General features: G+C 44.4%; 1 pseudogene across 1 annotated transcript in view; it reads left to right on the plus strand.

Annotated features, from left to right (window-relative positions):
* Positions 1-10,405, plus strand: part of LOC311115798 (transforming growth factor beta-1 proprotein-like) — a 43,995-nt pseudogene that overhangs the window by 24,688 nt on the left and 8,902 nt on the right. The window contains exon 2 of the transcript XR_014615393.1: positions 4,887-5,156. The product of XR_014615393.1 is annotated as a transforming growth factor beta-1 proprotein-like (transcript). The remainder of the gene's footprint in view (positions 1-4,886; positions 5,157-10,405) is intronic.

Consider the following 10,405-nt stretch of genomic DNA (forward strand, 5'->3'; position numbering starts at 1 on the left):
CATATAGCAACATATAGAAACATATAGCAACACATAGAAACATATAGCAACACATAGAAACATATAGCAACATATAGCAACACATAGCAACATATAGCAACACATAGCAACATATAGCAACATATAGAAACATATAGCAACACATAGAAACATATAGCAACACATAGAAACATATAGCAACACATAGAAACATATAGCAACACATAGAAACATATAGCAACACATAGAAACATATAGCAACATATAGAAACATATAGCAACACATAGAAACATATAGCAACACATAGAAACATATAGCAACACATAGAAACATATAGCAACACATAGAAACATATAGCAACACATAGAAACATATAGCAACATATAGAAACATATAGCAACACATAGAAACATATAGCAACACATAGAAACATATAGCAACACATAGAAACATATAGCAACACATAGAAACATATAGCAACACATAGCAACATATAGCAACATATAGAAACACATAGAAACACATAGCAGTGTCCATCATGGATCTGCCACCGACATGTATGTTAACTGGGTGTTAAAGAAAAAGTAAAATGATCAATGGGAAAGGACCCTATTACAGCAGTATAACTGATAAGGTTCTTGAAAAGGGGAAGTTACTTTAGTCACAGCTTCTTGAAACAATCCAGTGTTTCCTATTGCCCTATACTGGCCTCTCCCTTCTGTTATATTATGGACGTGGAAGGCAAACCAGCCCTGTATGGCCTCTCCCTTCTGTTATATTATGGACGTGGAAGGCAAACCAGCCCTGTATGGCCTCTCCCTTCTGTTATATTATGGATGTGGAAGGCAAACCAGCCCTGTATGGCCTCTCCCTTCTGTTATATTATGGACGTGGAAGGCAAACCAGCCCTGTATGGCCTCTCCCTTCTGTTATATTATGGACGTGGAAGGCAAACCAGCCCTGTGTGGCCTCTCCCTTCTGTTATATTATGGACGTGGAAGGCAAACCAGCCCTGTATGGCCTCTCCCTTCTGTTATATTATGGACGTGGAAGGCAAACCAGCCCTGTATGGCCTCTCCCTTCTGTTATATTATGGACGTGGAAGGCAAACCAGCCCTGTATGGCCTCTCCCTTCTGTTATATTATGGACGTGGAAGGCAAACCAGCCCTGTATGGCCTCTCCCTTCTGTTATATTATGGACGTGGAAGGCAAACCAGCCCTGTATGGCCTCTCCCTTCTGTTATATTATGGACGTGGAAGGCAAACCAGCCCTGTATGGCCTCTCCCTTCTGTTATATTATGGACGTGGAAGGCAAACCAGCCCTGTATGGCCGACCTCACCATTTGATCTCTTGTTCACAACATTCTGTCATTTAAGTCAACTGACGAAGCAGGAGGCTGGCTTGTGACTCTTAGTGATCGTCAGATCTCAGGGCGGGTGAAGTCACTGCACGTTGGATAGCTCTCACTAGCTAGTGTACATACTGATGATAAAATAAAAGTGATGTATAGTGAAGTGCTGGTTCAACCTTGTATGGACTGGTTCTGTCTCCAGGTCTCTGCTATCAAAGTGAGATTACTGGAGCTCAGCAGCAGAGCAGTAGAATGGTTAGGGCTGGTATTGAGCTCTAACAGGCAGCTGTAGAATGGTTAGGGCTGGTATTGAGCTCTAACAGGCAGCTGTAGCATGGTTAGGGCTGTTATTGAGCTCTAACAGGCAGCTGTAGCATGGTTAGGGCTGTTATTGAGCTCTAACAGGCAGCTATAGCAGGTTTAGGGCTGGTATTGAGCTCTAACAGGCAGCTATAGCAGGGTTAGTATTGAACTCTAACGGGCAGCTGTAGCATGGTTAGGGCTGGTATTGAGCTCTAACAGGCAGCTGTAGCATGGTTAGGGCTGGTATTGAGCTCTAACGGGCAGCTGTAGCATGGTTAGGGCTGTTATTGAGCTCTAACAGGCAGCTATAGCAGGTTTAGGGCTGGTATTGAGCTCTAACAGGCAGCTGTAGAATGGTTAGGGCTGGTATTGAGCTCTAACAGGCAGCTGTAGAATGGTTAGGGCTGGTATTGAGCTCTAACAGGCAGCTGTAGAATGGTTAGGGCTGGTATTGAGCTCTAACAGGCAGCTGTAGAATGGTTAGGGCTGGTATTGAGCTCTAACGGGCAGCTGTAGCATGGTTAGGGCTGTTATTGAGCTCTAACAGGCAGCTATAGCAGGTTTAGAGCTGGTATTGAGCTCTAACAGGCAGCTGTATAATGGTTAGGGCTGGTATTGAGCTCTAACAGGCAGCTGTAGAATGGTTAGGGCTGGTATTGAGCTCTAACAGGCAGCTGTAGAATGGTTAGGGCTGGTATTGAGCTCTAACAGGCAGCTGTAGAATGGTTAGGGCTGGTATTGAGCTCTAACAGGCAGCTGTAGAATGGTTAGGGCTGGTATTGAGCTCTAACAGGCAGCTGTAGAATGGTTAGGGCTGGTATTGAGCTCTAACAGGCAGCTGTAGAATGGTTAGGGCTGGTATTGAGCTCTAACAGGCAGCTGTAGAATGGTTAGGGCTGGTATTGAGCTCTAACAGGCAGCTGTAGCAGGGTTAGTATTGAACTCTAACAGGCAGCTGTAGAATGGTTAGGGCTGGTATTGAGCTCTAACAGGCTGGGTCAAAACAGGTTTGGGCCAGGGTGCCACAGGCACGCAGACAGCTCCTCTTCCCTTGGCCTCTCTCCTCTGCCTCTCTCCTCTGTAGGTTTCCTCTGTAGGTTTCCTCTGTAGGTTTCCATACCATATCTATCTATCTATCTATCTATGCACACGTCTACTACGGTTCACTTTTCACTTCCCTTTTTCACACCCACTCTCTCGCTCTCTGTAACAGCTCTCTTCCTGCCTCCACCACTCTCCACCTCCTCACCTTCCCTCCCTCCACCTCTCCACCTCCCCCCCCCCCTCCTCCACCCCCCTTCCCCTCCCTCTCCCCTCCCACCTCCTCCACCCTTCCACTCCTCCACCCTCCACCTCCATCCTCTCCTCCACTCCTCCACTCTCCAGCTCCTCCACCCTTCCCCTCCTCCACTCTCCACCTCCTCCACCCTTCCCCTCCTCCACTCTCCACCTCCTCCACCCTTCCCCTCCTCCACCCTCCACCTCCTCCACCCCTCCCCTCCTCCACCCTTCCCCTCCTCCACTCTCCAGCTCCTCCACCCTCCACCCTCCACCTCCTCCACCCTACCCCTCCTCCACTCTCCACCTCCTCCACCCTTCCCCTCCTCCACCTTTCCCCTCCTCCACCCTCCACCCTTCCCCTCCTCCACTCTCCACCTCCTCCACCCTTCCCCTCCTCCACCCTCCACCTCCTCCACCCTTCCCCTCCTCCACCCTTCCCCTCTTCCACTCTCCACCCCCTCCACCCTTCCCCTCCTCCACCCTCCACCTCCTCCACCCTTCCACTCCTCCACTCTCCAGCTCCTCCACCCTTCCACTCCTCCACTCTCCAGCTCCTCCACCCTTCCCCTCCTCCACTCTCCACCTCCTCCACTCTCCACCTCCTCCACCCTTCCCCTCCTCCACTCTCCACCTCCTCCACCCTTCCCCTCCTCCACCCTCCACCTCCTCCACCCCTCCCCTCCTCCACCCTTCCCCTCCTCCACTCTCCAGCTCCTCCACCCTCCACCCTCCACCTCCTCCACCCTACCCCTCCTCCACTCTCCACCTCCTCCACCCTTCCCCTCCTCCACCTTTCCCCTCCTCCACCCTCCACCCTTCCCCTCCTCCACTCTCCACCTCCTCCACCCTTCCCCTCCTCCACCCTCCACCTCCTCCACCCTTCCCCTCCTCCACCCTTCCCCTCTTCCACTCTCCACCCCCTCCACCCTTCCCCTCCTCCACTCTCCACCTCCTCCACCCTCCACCTCCTCCACCCTTCCCCTCCTCCACTCTCCACCTCCTCCACCCTCCACCTCCTCCACCCCTCCCCTCCTCCACCCTTCCCCTCCTCCACTCTCCAGCTCCTCCACCCTCCACCTCCTCCACCCTTCCCCTCCTCCACTCTCCACCTCCTCCACCCTTCCCCTCCTCCACCCTCCACCCTTCCCCTCCTCCACTCTCCACCTCCTCCACCCTTCCCCTCTCCCACTCTCCACCTCCTCCACCCTTCCCCTCCACTCTCCAGCTCCTCCAGCCTTCCCCTCCTCCACCCTCCACCTCCTCCACCCTTCCCCTCCTCCACTCTCCAGCTCCTCCACCCTTCCCCTCCTCCACTTTCCACCTCCTCCACCCTTCCCCTCCTCCACCCTCCACCTTCACCCTCCACCCTTCCCCTCCTCCACTCTCCACCTCCTCCACCCCTCCCCTCCTCCACCCTTCCCCTCCTCCACTCTCCAGCTCCTTCACCCTCCACCCTTCCCCTCCTCCACTCTCCACCTCCTCCACCCTGCCCCTCCTCCACCCTTCCCCTCCTCTGGGTTGAAACTCTATTGTTGATTCGTTGGTTCAAAAGATGTCAGTTTGTTGATGACTTTTTTGCAACTAATCACATTGATGCTACGCGGCTACAGTACATTGATGCTACGCGGCTACAGTACATTGATGCTACGCGGCTACAGTATAGTAATGCTACGCGGCTACAGTACATTGATGCTACGCGGCTACAGTACATTGATGCTACGCGGCTACAGTACATTGATGCTACGCGGCTACAGTACATTGATGCTACGTGGCTACAGTACATTGATGCTACGCGGCTACAGTACATTGATGCTACGCGGCTACAGTACATTGATGCTACGCGGCCGCTGTACATTGATGCTACGCGGCTACAGTACATTGATGCTACGCAGCTGCAGTACATTGATAAATAACAAGAGAACACTGTTGTCTCAACCATTTCTCTCTCTCGTCCTCTCTGTGCCCCAGATAAGAATGTCACCAAGCACCAGATGCTGTTTAACCTGAATGAGATGAGGTCCAGCGTTGGGGACTACCATCTACTCTCCAGTGCTGAGCTCCGCCTGCTCATCAAGACTACTAACATCCCCGCTGGTCGTGAGCAGCGTCTGGAGCTCTATAGGGGGCTGGACAACAGCAGACGATACCTGGGATCACGCTTCGTCACCAACAAGTTGAGCGACCGCTGGCTGTCTTTCGATGTCACAGCAACCCTCAAGGAATGGCTGATGGGGACCGGTGAGTCCAGACAGATAACAGTCATCTGTTAGTCAGGTTATAGCCCGTGTAAGTCAGCTCATAGCCAGTGTAAGTCATCTGTAAGTAAGGTCATAGCCAGTGTAAGTCAGGTCATAGCCAGTGTAAGTCATCTGTAAGTCAGGTCATAGCCAGTGTAAGTTATCTGTAAGTCAGGTCATACATTTTTACATTTTTACACAGGTCATAGCCAGCCCACTGTTGTGACTGTGTCTAGGAATCTTCAGTCATTTTTTAAAATTAACATGAAATCTATGTCAATCTATCATAACTTTGGTAATTTCTACTTGAATAACTTTTTTAAAAATGTATTCATATATAGTATATATGATTTTATATCTGTGTCTATATTATCCATGAATTTCTATTAGATAGACCATATGGTTCAAGAGAAAATAGCCTACTTAATGAAAAAAGCATCTAATAAACATTGGCATTATTTTCAATTAACTATGCAACTCTTCCAACTGTTGACTTTTAACACAATTGACAACAAATACATACTGACAGATAGGGGGAATTCTGACTTGAGTTAAGCCTGCTTAAATTGAACATTATTCCCTTTTCATGCACAATGGGGGGAATTCCGACATGAGTTAAGCGTGTGTAAATGGACATTATACAATTTTTATGCACTTTTCTCTCTATGCATATTCTGACCTTGAATTTAAGCATCAGAATAGCATGCTATTCACCCGCTATTCGTTGCGGGTGGAGATCTAAGAAATGAAGGTGTGGCGGAGGTGTGTCTACAGAGACGCCGTATTCTGACCTTGATTTAATTCCCTAATAATTCCACCATCTTTATGGCCGATGAAACGATGAATAAAGTCGAGCAACCTGTTGGTCCCAAGTGGAACAACATATACTTTATTTTTTTCCGACAGAAATAACACCAGTCATTCTCAATGCAATGTTATTTACAAATTGATAAGAGCTATTGATAAGAGCTAGGTAAATGAGTAAGCCGTTTGGATATGGGATTGTAAATATAAATGACAATAGTTTTAGATCTATTTTACCTTATGATCGATGGAGACAAACGTGAAACCAGTCATATGGCAGCAAACTGAAGCATATTAACATATCACCTTTTCAACAGTGAAGTTTATGAAATTCCGGCTTTATAACTTGGGATCAAATTTGGAGGCGCAAGCTAATACTTCTGTACCGTAGCCACGTGCAAATGACAGTATAGCGCCAAACCTACCGAGTTGATTTATAATTTCTAGAATATTTTAATTATATGCCCGGACTTTTCACTGTATTTTTTAAACAATTTGTATCATGTTAAATATTAGCCACTATCGGTAGCTACCGTCAGTTATACCCACATACATTTATAACTGTCACTGATTTTAGTGATAATTTTCTTAAATTTTGCATCATTCCATTACATCATTAGTTTACCTTGCTTTCCTCTGTCAAGTTCCCGAGGAGTAGTGGATCATATTAGGCTAACATATTACAAGTTATATAATCATTTGGTACTATTTGAATCACTATCGAACTCAAAACCATATGTAGCATCACACCATATGTAGCAGTTTTAACCTGGAGCCTGGCGCATGGTTCACGACGACAGGACCTTTGTCATCACATTTCCGTGATTCGTGAGGATTATTATATACTGTTCAACCCCTATTGGACACTTTTCTCACCTTCCAATATTTCAGTTTCATGGGATTGTAAATATAAATGACAGTTGTTTTAGATCTATTTTACCTTATGCTCACTGGAGACAAATGTGAAACCCGTAATATGTCACCAAGCTAAAGCATATCAACATCTTTTTCCACAGTGAAGTTTATGAAATGCTGGCCTTATGACCTGCAGGGATGACATGTGGAGACCAAAGCTGTAGGCAGTATAGCGCCAAACCTACCGAGTTCTAGAATGTTTCATTATATGCCCGGACTTTTCACAGAATACAAAAAAAATAATGTGTATTGTGTTAAATATTAGCCACTATCGGTAGTCACCGTCAGTTATACTTACATATATTTATAACTGTCACTTTAGTACAGTGGTGTAGTGGTGCCTGGAGAAGTGGGTATCCTCGAATTTGGCCCCCAAAAAAATCAAAATGTCCCGCTGGTGAAGGAAAGGCTCTATGTGTGAAATTTTCTATATTTTCCTATATTTTTTTCAGGTTTTCGCTCTCAAAATCACACTTTTTTAATATATAGAAAAATGACAAAAAAATTGTTCTAAGTCCACAACAATGCTTGAACCACATCAGGAGACCATTTTTGAGGTCTGGGAAAAATCCCCCCAAAATTTGGAAGGGTGTAGTTGCCCTTTAATTCAATTGTACACTTTGCAAGAGACTGTTTGGCTAGCAGTGTTTCTGTACTGTACAATGTGGGCATACAGTGTAGGCTACATGTGATGGCAGAGTTTACAAAACAATTGCCCTCCCGATTGATAGCCGCAGTGGCGGTTCTAGACACATTTTACTAGGGGGGCCAAGGAGGGGCCAGTGTTTAATCAGGGGGGCACACATAAAAAAACTGGCAACACATGATATTCAAAGATTATAAACTTTATTTTACTTTAAAATCATATGACATTTATTATAACACGTATTTTGTACAAGAGTGCAGATGCAAGAGAGATAGTGCCATAAAAATAAAAAAATAAAAAAATAAAAATAAAATAAAAAGTACAGGGTACAAATACAGGGTTCATATTCAATGTGAACAAAACTCCAGGATACAACAAAGGGTACAACAATGTGCCATTTCCTATTTATGGAAGCCCCACTACTGTGGACAGTTGATTCCACATTTTGTTTTAAGAAAGAAAACTTTCTGAGTGATTTATAAACAAAACACACTACCCTGTATCCATTTAGGTAAAATAAACCAAATCAGAAAAGAAATTCAATTCAAAGAGGCTTTACTAGCATGACCATATTGACATACAGTATTGCTAAAGCACATAAACAGGGAAACGTGTTACACATTAACATCCAGTAGTCCAATAGGATGCAGACAATAAACATTAAGTTAACATTCGTTTAAAAGCAACAATCATGTCAACACAATGTAGCAATATGAACAACACTGATGGATATCAGCAACAACATGAAAACAAGAATATTACAGGTGTCTGTGTGTGTGTGTGTGTGTGTCTGTGTCTTTGTGTACTTCACTGTCAGTTGATGAGCAGGTGTACAAAAAAAGGCTTTACAACATATATGGGCAAGTCCATTTAGGACAGCACATTTCCACCATAGTTCACATTAGGAAAAAATGACAGCATGAATGCTCACTAAACAAACATATACTACATATACCTTTTTATACACGTTTTTTTTCAGTAATTTTTTAAGAGTGAAAGGGAAGTAAGCAATCGCTCATCATAGGATCATACATATTTCAGTTACAATATTAGTTACAATATTAGTGTTAGTTAGATCATCATGTCAAAGCTGGACCTGCAAAGTCTGAACGACACAAGTGTGCAATGATTGGAGTGATTTTGTTTCTTTTTTTTCTTGCTTTGCTTGTTTTCAAAAGGAAAAATCATAGTTGGTAAAAAAATAAAATAAACTTTCGTTGAAAGGTATCACACTGTATAATTTACAAATATCTAAAGAGGTTTAGTGGATGCCATAAAACATCTGTGGAGCTTGAAGATTTGTAGTAGATAGATGTTTGGCAGAGATAATTCAAAAGAATAAAATCATAAACTCTATCTAACTTTTTTGTTTGCTGGGGCAAAAAATGACTTTATGTCCCTTCCTCGTTTCATGATAACTATTAGAAGAAGAAAAAACGTAGGGGCATGCATTACATTTTGTTACCTAACCATCCCTCCCTACTTAACACTGGCAGATAACCTGTTGATTACTTTACTAAAAATGTATTTGTTATCGCGATGCAACAGCCAAGACGGATGAAGTTACGTGGTTAACATCACAACATTGTGTAGACCTAGCAAGGATAGCCTACTAACATTTGGATATTTGCTTCTGCTTCGATGAGTTTGCTTAGATATGATTACATTTCTAAACAAATCGAGACCAGACATTTAAAAACTTGATTTGATTTATGTGTGAGGAACAAAAGGAACATGTAGGCTATGTGCAAGAACAACAAGTCACTTATGATATTAAATCGTTTTGCTTACCTTCGACCTTCGGGTGCGCCACTCTAATTTACCCGTGTAGAACGTTGCCGTGTAGAGCGTTGCATTAGTTCCGCTTTTGGCGCTCGCGTGTAAAATAGTTATAAATTCATAATTTTTTATTTGGTCAGCACGGGGGGGCCACAGGGGTGGCCAGGGACATTTCCAGGGAGGCACGGGCCTCCCCCGGCCTCCGTGTAAAACCGCCACTGGATAGCCGACAAATCATCCTGATATAATTCTGCCATGTAGGCCTACTTTGCAGTCAACATTTAATTGGGAAGGTTTTTTGGGGGGGAAAGCCTTTAGAAATGTTCATTCAAACAGCGGATGATGACTGAATTGCGCATCGCAAAGATTCAAGTCACGACTTCAGACCAAACTTTTTCAATACTTGGTTTGCATAGCCATTGTTGCCTTAGTTAGCATTTACTGGTAAATGTCATAAATTGAAATGTATTTTACCCTACGCGGCTACGGATGTCGGTCAATTCTGTGAGCTGCTCCGTGTGGCAACCAGTCGAGAGCTGCGCGTTCTTGCTGCCTGATATTCCGCTGAAACTATGTGTGCAGCGTGGATGTAAATATATTTCACGTGCTTTGTGATAGGCTACTTTGTGCATGATTTCTCTATTGTACTACAGAATTGATATAGCGTAGGCCTATACCTCCACTATATCAGTGGGAATTAAGTGAGTATACGCAATGCCCACTGAAAGAAAAGTGTGTATACTGCTTTAGTGGTAGTTCCCTTACATTTTGCGTCATTCCATTACATCATTAGTTTCAGTGGCGATTTTAGCACGTACATCTTGGTGGGGAAACAAACAAAAAATTGTTTTAGATGCCAGCAAAGCCACTACACAACACAAAACAATACATTCATTGTGCTATAACGTGACAAACCAATGTATTTTGTGCGTAAAGGCTCTCCAAACTTGTTTTTTATTATTATTCATAAATACTTTCCTAACCCTAAATAATATACAAGATCAGAGTATTTTTAAATCTACCAATTGGTGCTGAAAAGGAGACAAATATGCATGTATTTACATGGCTTTATTTCGTTGAAAAACAGAAAGGAAAACGCCGCACAC

Source organism: Coregonus lavaretus (genome assembly GCF_964263955.1).
Source record: "Coregonus lavaretus genome assembly, contig: HAP1_SCAFFOLD_4134, whole genome shotgun sequence".
NCBI classification, from domain to species: domain Eukaryota; kingdom Metazoa; phylum Chordata; class Actinopteri; order Salmoniformes; family Salmonidae; genus Coregonus; species Coregonus lavaretus.